The sequence below is a fragment of the Camponotus vicinus genome, unplaced genomic scaffold (genome assembly GCF_025532165.1).
Source record: "Camponotus vicinus isolate PSW18456_S1 unplaced genomic scaffold, iyCamVici1.0 SCAF_4, whole genome shotgun sequence".
Taxonomy (NCBI): Eukaryota; Metazoa; Arthropoda; class Insecta; order Hymenoptera; family Formicidae; genus Camponotus; species Camponotus vicinus.
Genome location: NW_028141976.1, coordinates 15,063,028 through 15,076,766, shown reverse-complemented (window position 1 = coordinate 15,076,766; position 13,739 = coordinate 15,063,028).

Here is a 13,739-nt window from a genome sequence, read left to right as displayed (position 1 = left end):
TACTAAATTGATAATGCATTGCGCTATTATCGTATTATCGTAGAAATTATATTGATAATTACATTTAATTATCATTGGATAATATTTCGCGTTTTATAGTAGATAGTTAAATTTCTTTCTCTCTGGAAAAATAAGACGTTTCGACTTATGCCTTCTACACCGAGTGCCAGAGATATTATGCTAGTCCGCGCAATTGTGCTGAGAATTGAACTGTGATTATAATGATTTTAAACTCCCTTCCTCGAGCCACGGGCGACGAAAGTTGGCCGCGATCTCGTATGGTTTCCCTTCCGGTCTCCTTTGTCGCTGATGCAATAATATCGCGTCCTATAAGTTGTCGCTTCCAATTTATTTGTGTATCGCACACGCGATGCGAAAAATTTCACGATATACCATCGAAGACGGGAATTAAACTTTACTTGCGATTCATTTGATATTTGGAATCTCTGTAGATAGGAATAATAATAGAGCGATAGAGCGACTTGTGCCGATGAGAGAAACAATTCGCGCGGATGCGAGAATGAAATTTTCAAACCGTCCCGCGCGCGATTGTGCGACACCCGATATTTTAATTGTTATCGAATCGTTTCTCCAATTGTTTCCCCTGTAAATAGTCTTTGCGCAAAATGTAATTCGCGTTTACGTAATTTTGAGCGCCGAGGGAGACGCTACGAGCCCGTGAGCGGAAGCTGCATTAATGTAATCCAGGGATTAGAGTGTCGGTGCAACTTCGGTGAGTTCAATTTTCAATAAGGAAAAGAGAAATATTGTAAAAGTGTGTGCATTGTGTTTCCATTGTCGCGTATAAACACGGAGATTGTTTTTGCGTGTCTGCAGAAATTTGAACTCGCTAAAATTACATTGGTTCCAATACCTGATGTATAAACGGGATTCTCGCTGTGGTTGTAAAATTGGACATATGGACACACACTCTCATACATATATGTACACACACACACACACCACACTCACACGCACGCACACACATACAAATACACACGTTAAGACACAGGCAGGGTTCCTACGATATATTCCACATGTTGTGATAAGTATCTAAACGAATAATTTTATTAAACAGAACAGTAGAGTTACGAAATACCGCCTCTCTCATATTGTATATCACCTATCTATAGACGTCAATTAAAAAGAAGATTCGCCATACCGTGTTTTATACGGATATTTGTGATCCGGGATCTCAAATTATTGTACAGCCGATCGTTTTCGTAATCGCTAAATAATGATCGTTGAACCATACAATACACGTCGTTCGTATTTCCTTTACTCAGGATCGATATTGAACAGCTAGACCGCGATCGTTGGATCTCGTTTGCAAAGTAAAATCGACATTCGCCTATATTCGATATAGGATCGAATAAAAAATACGAATATTGCTTAAATTGCATTTTTGCTATGGTGCCCGCAAAAGGATAGTAATGGAACAATGGAACGCATCGGCGGTGCTCACACAAAAATCCCGAGTCCAAATTAATCCCGAGTTAAAATTAATTGTGTTGCGCGGCTTTTTATAAGGGGTCGTGTCATAACTAAACAAATTGACACAGAACAAAAATGCAACGTTCCGTTTTCAAAATAAAATCGACGGGCGATTCTTTGATGGAGTCGCGAACAAATCAAAAAGTGCATCGGTTAATCAAACCTATTGATATCCATATTTATATGCCTATGCTGTCTACATTGAACACGATCACGTAATATGGATAAACAAAAAAAGTGAACAAAAAAGATTGTCACTGAAAAAGGACTTTTATATTATATTTCTCTTACATTATAAGTTTCTAAACTTTTCACACATAAGTGTAAAAACGGAAAATATGGCATAATGGATTCTCTCTCGAAATTTAAAGTAAGAATTTTTAAATATTCTCTATCGGAATTTATATCAGACAGTCTAATCATTCAATTCGTGTAAAAGAGATAATCATTAATCTAAAATCAACGTGTAAAATGCCTTTTCTTGGAGCAGTAAATCAGTAAACTATGAATAATAATTCGTAAAATAATTTAAGGAAAAATAATTAAACATTTCAAAAGACTTTAATTCTAGAATCATTAATTTGAAATGGAATAATTAGAAATTAACAACAAAATCTCGATACATGGCACAGATTTTTGATGATATTATTATCTAATAAATATTCAATTTTCTCGCAATACATAAGCGTTTCACGCATATAACATCATTTTTCATTCTTTATCTTTTTACACAAATAACGACAGATCTTTATAAACTTTTTTCAACGTATTACATTCAAAGACTTGGATATTGCAAAAAATTTAGATGTAAAAGACGCATACACATATTCTTTAGATATCTGTGGCTTATGAGATATTATTGCATAATCAAAAATGTAGTATAATAATTACAAGTGTATGTGTGTGGTTTTTCACGCGCTCCACTCTTGACAAGAGTGAAGCATCAAGCGTTCCAGCACGCATTTGACGCATGTATACGCGCATTCACGCACGTCGTACGTCGAAACGGCAAAACTGGCAGCAACCACGAGGGAGAAGTGACGGCAATGCACCTGCATCGCCTACATTCCGCATTCGTTGCACATCCGTATGCGGTGACAATGTATCCGAGTAAGTACACGCGTAAGTACGTGCACTTCAATCAACGCTCTCGCGCCATCACACCTTCGTCTCTTTGCTGCTCCGATTTCTCTGATCTACCTTTCGTTTATGAATTCTCTCTCTCTTTCTCTCTCTCTCTCTCTCCTCTTTTCCTATCGTATCGTGTCCCAAAGTAATTTAACACGTAAGGGGATGACAACGGACTTGGAACTCGCGTCCTTTTAAGGGTCCATAAGTGACGATCATATTACGTCAATGAATTCAGAAAATTTGCCGGAACAGATGAGTTTTTTTCGTGTTCTTATATCGCGATTGCCTCTGATTAATAACAGTGAAATAGCAGTAAAAACTCATTTTTTTGCAGAAAAGAAATATCGCAGCATTAATTGAAAACAAAGTTTATCCAAGATCTTTTATAATAACTTTTATAATAACTTTTATAATAACTTTGATAATAATTGATATCAATGTTAATCTCTTTCAAGTACAAACAGCTTCCTCATCTTAAAATCTAATAAGAATAGAGATAAAAATTATTTCGTTCAAATTATTTCGAATTTATAATTTCGAGGAAGTTAACTTTAACGAATTACATCGATATGTTTGAATCGATTGTTTAAATCGGTGAAGAAAATAATTCCAAACGTGTCTTTGTAAATTATCGATATTACAGAAACCTTATAATGTACTATCCTGAAGATGTCCATGCGTAAACCTAAATTACCTCAATGAGAGAGATGCGGATTGATAAAAAATTAATTGTCGAGCAGAAGGTCGTTCAATTTGCTCGCAACCTCGTCGATCGACTAATCGAGTTAATTACCGTACACGGGGATAACACCGCGATGACTTTGTGACAGCTGTAGCGACACGAAACAACGTGAATGACCATCGCAGATGACGTCTCTCGGAGTGAGAGGTGAGCGTACGGTCGATTTATCGCGCCCCATTATCGCCCCCGCGATCGTTCCGTGACCGTTATTACCTGCCCGTAAAGAAGACTCGAGGCCGGATAATTACTCTAATGGAATAATTTTTTGGAAGAATCTATCGTTGATGCCGCGGGCGTGCACGACAAAACACACGATAGCATAAGCCACACCCCGAAGAACCGGCGTCCGCGATCTGTACTCGTTAACCGCACGCATACACGCACACACACGCACACATATATATACAATCTTCCGTAAAAGGAACCGATAAACATAGAAATAAATGAATAAATGCATCGAGCTCTCGATTATCATCGCATTACTAATCCCCGGAGAATGCAGCGAAATTGCAGTGAGATCTCGATAAGATACCCTTTGTTCCCCTATCAATCTTTAATTTTTCTCCGTAATTTATTTTACCCCGTAAATAGAAATATATAAATAAATTTATTATTTTTGCGATTATTTTGAATGCTTTTTCTGAATATTTTTATGTGATAAGATTTTTCTATATTAAATATTTCAATTATAAATATATAATAATAATAAAGATCATATTTTATTTCGACAAGAAATTCAACAAAAATTATGCATTTCGGGAAAATCGCGATTTGTTTTTGTTTCCACAGATCTTAGAATTTATTATGGTGAATTTTTTAGCGCAACATTTTTATACACATGCAGTAACAGGAAAACCAATGTCAAATTACGTCTTGTACTCCATTGGGACTTCCTCCGAGGGTTATATTAATATTTATGATACTCTGTAAAATGTATCCATGTTGGAAAAGAAACTTTTGCCCATGTATCTCTAATCGTCCCTCGCGATCTTATGTTTTATTTTATTTTTATTTTTTTTCACGACATTCTTTATACCAAATGTGCGATGTCTTGAGATTATATATTAAGCTCCTTAGAGATCAATTTCTTATTAGTGTTATGTTATAGAAATTTTTCCTTTCTTTGTACGAGTTCAAATTGCGCTGTAAATACACAATATGCAAAATATACATCTCGTTGCTGGAAAGAAAGTCAACAACATCTTCAAAAAATGATTATTGAATCGCTAACATCGATCGTCATGTTTACGGTATTCTAGCGTTAAAGTTGAACACACGCGCGGTTTTCAACGTCCGCATTCGAGGTTGTCGAAGTAGTTTCCGAGGCCGACGATAGAATTCGTCTCGGGGTAGAGAATACGGGGTCTGACGCGGCGACAAAGAGGGCGAAAGAAAAGGAGAAAGGGAGAGAAAGAGAGAGAGAGGGAAAGAGGGAGAGAGAGAGGAGAGTCAATGGGTATAAGCACTAAGCACGTAACTATAAAAGGAGCCGGGGGTTGCGAATCGTCGCTAGATTAAAAAGAGGCTCCCTTTTTCGCTTGCTCTTTTATGCCGGTGCGCGCCGCGCCCTACACGCATCGCGCGGTTCGGTCTCCTCGCCCGTAACGTTAACGTTACGCTTACATATACACTTACGTACACACACACACATGTATAAATAGGTAGGTAGTATATATACGAAGTATTCGTACATTCACGCGCATTCGATATCTCGCGACCGTCCGCTGGAAAAGCAATTCGATCTGGCAGCGCGAGCACGGGGTACAGCCACCCTCCTCTCTTGCCCCTTTTTATCTCTCTCCAGACCTGTTCAAGCATCGGATTTCCTGATGCTGAATTCGACTTCGCGATGTGCCCACTCTTGCGTTTATCGGAAATGCAAATTGTGGCGAGCGCGAGCGTGATTTCCGCCGGTTATCGTCCGAACACGACTTAATTACGTAAATCGCTTCAAGTAGCTAAAGATATTCTCTTCATCTGAACATCTATTCATTTAATATTATAATTTAATATTATTCATTTAATATTATAATTAATAATTTGCTTATTCCCATATCAACTTTTGCATCTTGCATGGTTTCGCAGCAAAATTTACTTCAGATAGATCTTCGAAATAAACAATTTTCTTCAAACTTGGTTATTTTGTGCCGCAAACTTAAAAAAATTGTAAAAAATTGTGTATAAAAAAATTAAGTTGATAAAAAAATTATTAGCAATGATGATTTGATAGTCTAAATATTTAAAAATAAAATCCAAATATTAAAAAAAATCTAATTATTTAGAAATAAAATATTTCAATTATAAATTATTTTAATTATAAATTTAAAAGTATTTAATTATTTTTACGAGATATATGTTTAACTCATAAAAAAAGTAATAATCATTCCGGAACGGAAATTAATTCCAAATTTAATCTATTTAATATATTTATACGCAAATATTCATATTTTTTTGCGCGCATAAAGTTACATTTAAAGGTAATAATTCCGTATCATAACACAAATATTTGAGAAACACAGTAATTATTAAGATAAATGCCTAACATCCTAACAAGCACATAATATCTGCAATCCACAATGCATGTCCATCTGCTTCTATCGCATACACAAAGCCCACAATGCTCATATTACAATAATTAATTATTATAACTGATCATATTACTATTCACAAAAGAGAATACAAGTATGAATAAGCAGATAACAATCAGCTGTTCGACCAAATTTTGACTCATAGACTCTATGTCGCTGATTATTTTCTTAGATGAGTGTGTATAAGTACAAAAACTTTAATTATAAATTAACAAAAAATTAAAAAAAATGTTTACTAACATTTTTTCAATCTTTTTGTTAATTTATAACTAAAGTTTCTACAAAAAATTAATTTGATCAAATTAAAAGAATGAAAAAAATTATTTCAAAATTATTGTTGCATTCAACTCGATTTTCACTTTATCTTTGTATCATCTCATTATGCTTGCCAAGCTTGAATTATACGAGTTATGATCGTTTAATTTCTCTATCATTTTTATCTCGAAAACGAGAGAGATGTCTGGAGAAAGAATGAGAAAGAAAACGTCTGTACACTCGCGGATACAGGCCCATCGGTAAATGGATGGATGAATCTGGGCGAAAAAGGGTGCCTTTGAGCTGCCGAATCCGTTGCTGCCAGATTAATTAACGAAGCACTCGCCCGGGGACCGGAGGAGGATCAGCAGCAACTCCGTTATCAGGGTGGAGAGCTAATAGACAGATATCCCTGCCTACTTATCTATCAGTCCACCTCTCGATCAACCACTTTCTCATCGAACGGCACTTCCATTCACGTCAATCGTTAACTAATCGCTCATGTTACGACAATTATCTCAGTTTCAACTGTGCTTTCTTTATTTAAACATTTTATTCTCTCGTTTCCCACGATAACAATGTAACAAAAAAGAATGTTATAATTTATTTCTTTTTTCCAATATTAATATAAACTTTACAAATATGTGTTCTGCTAAATATTAAAAAAAAATGGAATTAATATACATATGATAAAGTAAAAAATAGTTAATTTTAGTTAATTTTATCATCTCCGAATAATTAATTTACCGAATAACTTAATAGTTCACATAAAAGCCCAATTAATAATTTTAATTCCTTTTCTCTTAGTACTAAATATTATGTAAACGTATGACTAAAACATGTAAAAATAATTATTTTTATATTATTAATTATTATATTTATCATAAGTTTTCTAAAATAACAAGAAGCCTAAGTGGATCATAAGTAATACATATTTCATTTAAAAATCATTTAAATTAAGAGTTTAATAATAACTATAATTATTTTTCCATATATATTCTAAAAGCAATAATTTACTTACCTCTGAATACTGCGAATTTAAAATTTATTATTTATTCTCGTGGGGTTCCGTAGCGCTGAGGAAGAGTTTAAATATAATCGTCGGAATCATCGGGCGTTTGTTTCGCGTTACAGATCCGCCAAAGATTTCGAAGCGTCCATCTAAGTAATTACTGAAGCTTAGGAGTGTCGTCGGGGTTGGGACCAGCCCGATGATGATTAAATGTGAGAGATAAGATACAACTGCTTCCCCTCCACCGCGCGCATGCAGTACTTTCGTGTTAAACCGAGTCTCTTAATTGAAGTAGCAGCCTTTTGAATATTCTAAAACGACATACTATCTGAAACAGTATAACGCAGCGGTTAATGATGATCCTCGAACACGCATCAAGATCTTCATCATAAACATGTAATTAAATTCCAATGTTTTTCTATTAAAGTATTTATCTATATATTTATAAATATTGCTTTAATCTTTTTTTAATTTCTTTTTCACTATCACATATCTAATTTATGTAATATTATCTATAATATATTATACAATTTTACAAAAAATGTCAAAAAACATATATCTATAATATATTATACAATTTTACAAAAGCTTTCAAAAAACATATATCGAAAACACAAAAGAAAATATGAAAGAGTTGGGGCATAGCCTACCCCTATATATAATATTTCTTCAATACTCAAATTAATTCTCTAAAAAACTGACGTACGCAAATGCGCCTTTCTCTGCGCTAATAGACTCGTCTGCTCTCTTGCGCTTTCGTTTTCTAAAGCACAACGTTGACCCCGATGTTCTGGGGATAATCGACTGAAAATAACCCCAAGAGACGAGCACCGGGACCCCCCCTGGATCTCTAATAGAGTCGTCCTTCAATACAGCCTGGTGCATCTGTTCCTTTTGAAGAGGACGAATGACTCCGACAATTAGAAAAGCAAGAGCAGCAGAAATCCTATCGAGAGATCGCGCGCTGCACGACCTGCGTCTTATTTTTCGCTTACAATAATCGGGATCGTCGAGATTACGCGATTATACATCTGCAACGATATTATCCGAGAACGTAATAGAGGCCGCATCAATCTCAGTTAACCTTGAGGAGCATGAGTAAGTGAATGGAATAAACGCGATATAAAGAGCCATAAATCTCTAGAAAATTTTAAAAATATAAAACATACTAATATAAATTCTAAAAAAAATAAAAAAATTTTTCCAAGGAATATTTTATAAAAATGTAAGGTATTAAATTATATAAATTTCGAGCTTAACGTTTCTAAATAAATCAATAAATTTTATAAATTTGAAATAAAAAAAGTTTTTTATCAAATCTTAATAAAAATTATACAACAAGCGAGAATAAAAACTATGCGATATACTTCAAATAATATCAGAGATGAATTCTCCTATTTAATTCCATTTTATTATAGTGTAGTTAAGGATTAACGTTAGTACGGTCAGATATAATTGACTTTTGTGCTTATAGAATTTCCTACAATTAAAGCATTTGCATAACGCAATAGCGTGTCGGAAATATCTTTTCATCAAACTGATGAGCAACCAGCGCGGTGGCGTGTATTATACAGGGCGATCCCGAAAAACGATCCGTCTATAAAATGACGTATTCCTGACACCTTTCTAAGACAATTTTTCCTTTACCAAAATTTGATTTGAAGCGTAGTTTTTATTAAAGGAAGTAGTTAACGTATGACGGATCGAATACAAGAGGCAGGCAAGGGTGGCGCGATTCACCATCAGACGCGGGTGCTTACGCGGGGCGCCTGCTGCGATCAGCTGGTCGCTATACACATACAGACACACATGCGAACACATACATTCTCTCTCTGTCTGTCTGTCTGTCTGTCTCTCTCTCTCTCTCATTCGCTCACTCACCTGTAATTTTTTTTTTTTTTTTTTTTTTTTACGAGAGGGGAAAATGCATTTTATGCATACCCACCGGTTGATCCAGTGAGTTATGTGGGACTCGAGTACCAAGTCGAATTACCAACTCGGTACTCCCTACCCACTAAAAACCCCTCTCTTTTCACGAATTTCCTTTGACACACTGTCCCTCTGACTTCCCGAGATCTGTTTTCACATAACGTCAAAAAATAGTTATCATTACCTTGTTCGATGACTTTTGATGTATTGCTGTAATTGCTTGAAGGAGAAATGAATTTTCCGATAGATCGTACGTTCTCAAATTTAACGTAGATATCACGTTGCAAAGGACAAGAAATCCACACTAAATTATTAACTGAAAGTTTTTCTTCTTTCATGAACTGTATTCTTTTATAAACTTTAACGTAATCACATTTATTTACTCACTCGATGAGACGAGAAATTTACTAATGACTCTATCACTAATCACTATTAATCACTGTCGAATAATAACTGTTGGCGATTAAAAATCACTCGATGAAAGAAACACGCGCGGACACGTTACTACACGACGCGACGACGCGACAATGCGAGGATAATTATTCGGCGACTGCAAGCAGTTTTTTGTCATGGTAGGTTGCGGTAGGTTAATGTACTACTGGCGCTATCGAACGCGATCATGTGTTCGATTGAAGAATGCGGTAAACATAATAAACATTTAACATATTAATATTATTATTATCATGAATGTGTGTGATATCCATACATCATATGATATCTATTTAAAAATTAATTAGATTAAAGAAGTGTTTTTAAAATATTTATTACTTTTACTATTATCTTAAATAAATATTTAATATTAATATTTTATATGATAATAGTAAAAGTAATAAATATTTTAAAAACACTTATTTAATCTAATTAATTTTTAAATAGATATCATATGATGTATGGATATCACACACATTCATGATAATAATAATATTAATATGTTAAATGTTTATTATGTTTACCGCATTCTTCAATCGAACACATGATCGCGTTCGATAGCGCCAGTAGTACCTTAACCTACCGCAACCTACCATGACAAAAAACTGCTTGCAGTCGCCGAATAATTATCCTCGCATTGTCGCGTCGTCGCGTCGTGTAGTAACGTGTCTGCGCGTGTTTCTTTCATCGAGTGATTTTTAATCGCCAACAGTTATTATTCGACAGTGGACAGTGATTAATAGTGATTAGTGATAGAGTCATTAGTAAATTTCTCGTCTCATCGAGTGAGTAAATAAATGTGATTACGTTAAAGTTTATAAAAGAATACAGTTCATGAAAGAAGAAAAACTTTCAGTTAATAATTTAGTGTGGATTTCTTGTCCTTTGCAACGTGATATCTACGTTAAATTTGAGAACGTACGATCTATCGGAAAATTCATTTCTCCTTCAAGCAATTACAGCAATACATCAAAAGTCATCGAACAAGGTAATGATAACTATTTTTTGACGTTATGTGAAAACAGATCTCGGGAAGTCAGAGGGACAGTGTGTCAAAGGAAATTCGTGAAAAGAGAGGGGTTTTTAGTGGGTAGGGAGTACCGAGTTGGTAATTCGACTTAGTACTCGAGTCCCACATAACTCACTGGATCGACCGGTGGGTATGCATAAAATGCATTTTCCCCTCTCTCGTAAAAAAAAAAAAAAAATTACAGGTAAGTGAGCGAATGAGAGAGAGAAAGAGACAGACAGACAGACAGACAGAGAGAGAATGTATGAGTTCGCATGTGTGTCTGTATGTGTATAGCGACCAGCTGATCGCAGCAGGCGCCCCGCGTAAGCACCCGCGTCTGACGGTGAATCGCGCCACCCTTGCCTGCCTCTTGTATTCGACCCGTCATACGTTAACTACTTCCTTTAATAATTCAAAAACTACGCTTCAAATCAAATTTTGGTAAAGGAAAAATTGTCTTAGAATGGTGTCAGGAATACGTCATTTTATAGACGGATCGTTTTTCGGGATCGCCCTGTATACACAAGGTGATAGATTGTCGGGGACAGACACGATAGAGGTTTGTTCGTTTAATACTCACTCTCACCTATTTAATACAAATACGTGTATTAAGTAGGTGTAGAAGTGTATGTGTGTAACTGCTTGCTTGCATTTAAATTACATATAAGAGCTAGCGATGTATTTTCTTTCTTATCTTTCAAACCGTTTCTCTCAACATAAGTCTTTTAAATAGACTGAATATAAGCAAAAATAAATAAAAGCATTTACCTTGTCTCATAAAGTAAATTTGTTTGTTTTGTGTTGTTCTAATTACACGCTTCACATTTTCTTCTATATAATACAAATTCTAAATAAATATATATTGCATGCGTTTAAGAATAAATCGAACGTAGAATCGTAGGAATGCTGTAAATCTACACAAACTATTCCCTGGAAAAAAAAAATATCAAGTACTTTTATCGCTACCTATGCATTACGAGGGTTGCTCGACTAAAAGACGCCTTACAAAAACGGAATACCCGGCTTTAAGTCCCAGCTGATTGCAAGTTGCTGAGCAGCGTTGTGATTACCAAAGCGCAGTCTGTGCGATCGGCGGTCGTTCGCGGTTGAACGAAAGTGCTAAACGACCAATAAGAAAGTAATAGCAATACACAGAAAGACAAAGAGAGAAAGAGAAAGAGGGGGGGAAAGGGAGGAGGAGAGGCAAAATCCTGGTGCTGGACCGGCGAAGGGATGGCTCCGCGCGCAATTACGGATTTTGAGTGACAGATGCTCGCCCAGTCGGCAGTCGGAAGATTAAAACAAGTAATCAAAGTCCCAGTAGCCACCCCGGGATGGATATGGATGGATGCACGCCTCTGGCCCCCTCTCCCTTGCCCCGTTTCACCCTGCTGTCATCCCGTGCATCCTCTCCTGGTTCCCCCTTCCCCTTCCGTTTTCCCTCTCTTTTGTCGTGTCTTCTCGCTTCAAAACCCTCGTACCCCACGAGTTTTGCTCCTCCTTTACTCATCTTATTCCCTCCTAGAAGTAGCAAACCACAAGAGGGTAAGCCCCCCGCTACTATAATATCCACCTATAGCCGTCATCAAGGCGCGCCTTGAATGCTCCTTTAAGAAAATGTTCCTTTCGCAAGCAGTCGCGTAGGAAGATTATTAGGCGTCTTGAAGAGACGAGTGAGAGCGGCAAGGGACTGGAAATGAGTTATATTCAAACGACGCGAAAATAATATGTATAGGCTTTATTTTTATCAGCAATTTAATTATCATTCAATATATTAATCTAATCTAAATATTATGAATGTCATTTTTCTGCTTATATGTGAAGCCTTAAGAGCGAGACCATCGGATCTAGATAAATTTTATTCACCGTTAAGATAACAATATTCGATAAAATAAAAATTGGTATAGCACTTGCCAAGATCGCGTAGGGCGCAGGCACAATTAGGACTCGAAACCTTACTGTTACACGCTCGACTGTCCCACAATAGAAGAACCGTAAACCGAGGGCGGTGGACAAGAAATCCCTCGATTAGACTCTGCAAAATAATGCCGATATAATCTGACCACTTAATCGGCAAAATATAATGGTGAATCGGACAATTATGATTGCAATTTCCCCTGCCCCTAGCTACAGAGTACAAAGCAAATTATTTCAGAAAACTACGAATAATATTGCCCTTCATTCAAAATGTGCATATATCGATGTAAATAAATACTAATGAAATCTATAAGTCGAAAAATAACCACTTTGCTTCCTCCGCATACAGCACAGAACATTGCAGCAATATTGCGGCAATATTGTAATGTTGCTACAATAGCAAGATTACAACATTGCAATATTGCTGCAATGTTGTGTGCTGTATGGGTCTAAAACAACCCAGCAAACACAGAATATTGCAACAATATTACAACATTGCAGCAATGTTGCTGCAATATTCTGTGTTTGCTGGAAAACTAATAAGTAATAAAAATAAAAATAGAAATAAAAAAATGCAATCGTGCGTTTACTTCTACCTTACTTTCCTATCTTTCCGTCAAGATTTGATATCGCTTTTATATTTTTAAAAAATGATAAAGACAAATGTATGTATGCGAAAGTAAAAAGAAATTCCATTTTATCCAAGTAAAACCTGTAAACCCTGTATCTCTGTATCACCGGAGTAATTTCTTTTTCTCCTATTTTACGCTTTGCGACGATAATGAAGCCGCGTCGCTGCGACATACAATTTGTCGGCATACGACGGTACCGCGAGACACGCTACGCTACGCGGTGACGCGAATGTGATTAGTCTCGAGATTTTCAAGCACGCGCGGGGATGGCGTACCAGGATTGGATTTGGCGGGGGCGCAGGGAATGGAGGATGAGCCATTTATCTCAGGCGTCGCTTTTCAGCAGTTTTTCTCCCTCTCGCGATCTCCCGTCGTACGATGCGCCCCGACTCTTTGCTTCCCGAGGCTCTCGTCTCTGGTTACTTTATCCCTTCTTCCCGGGGCGTTCCCCGAGCCGGCGTGGTGCCCCAAGACGCGTGTATATCCTCTCTCTCCTCCTCACGAAATAATAAGCTCGCTCTACTAAATTTATCATGAGCAGCTTTTAGAAGTGGCAGCCTGCGCCAACAGCGCACCTGCCAGCTTACCTGCCCGCTGA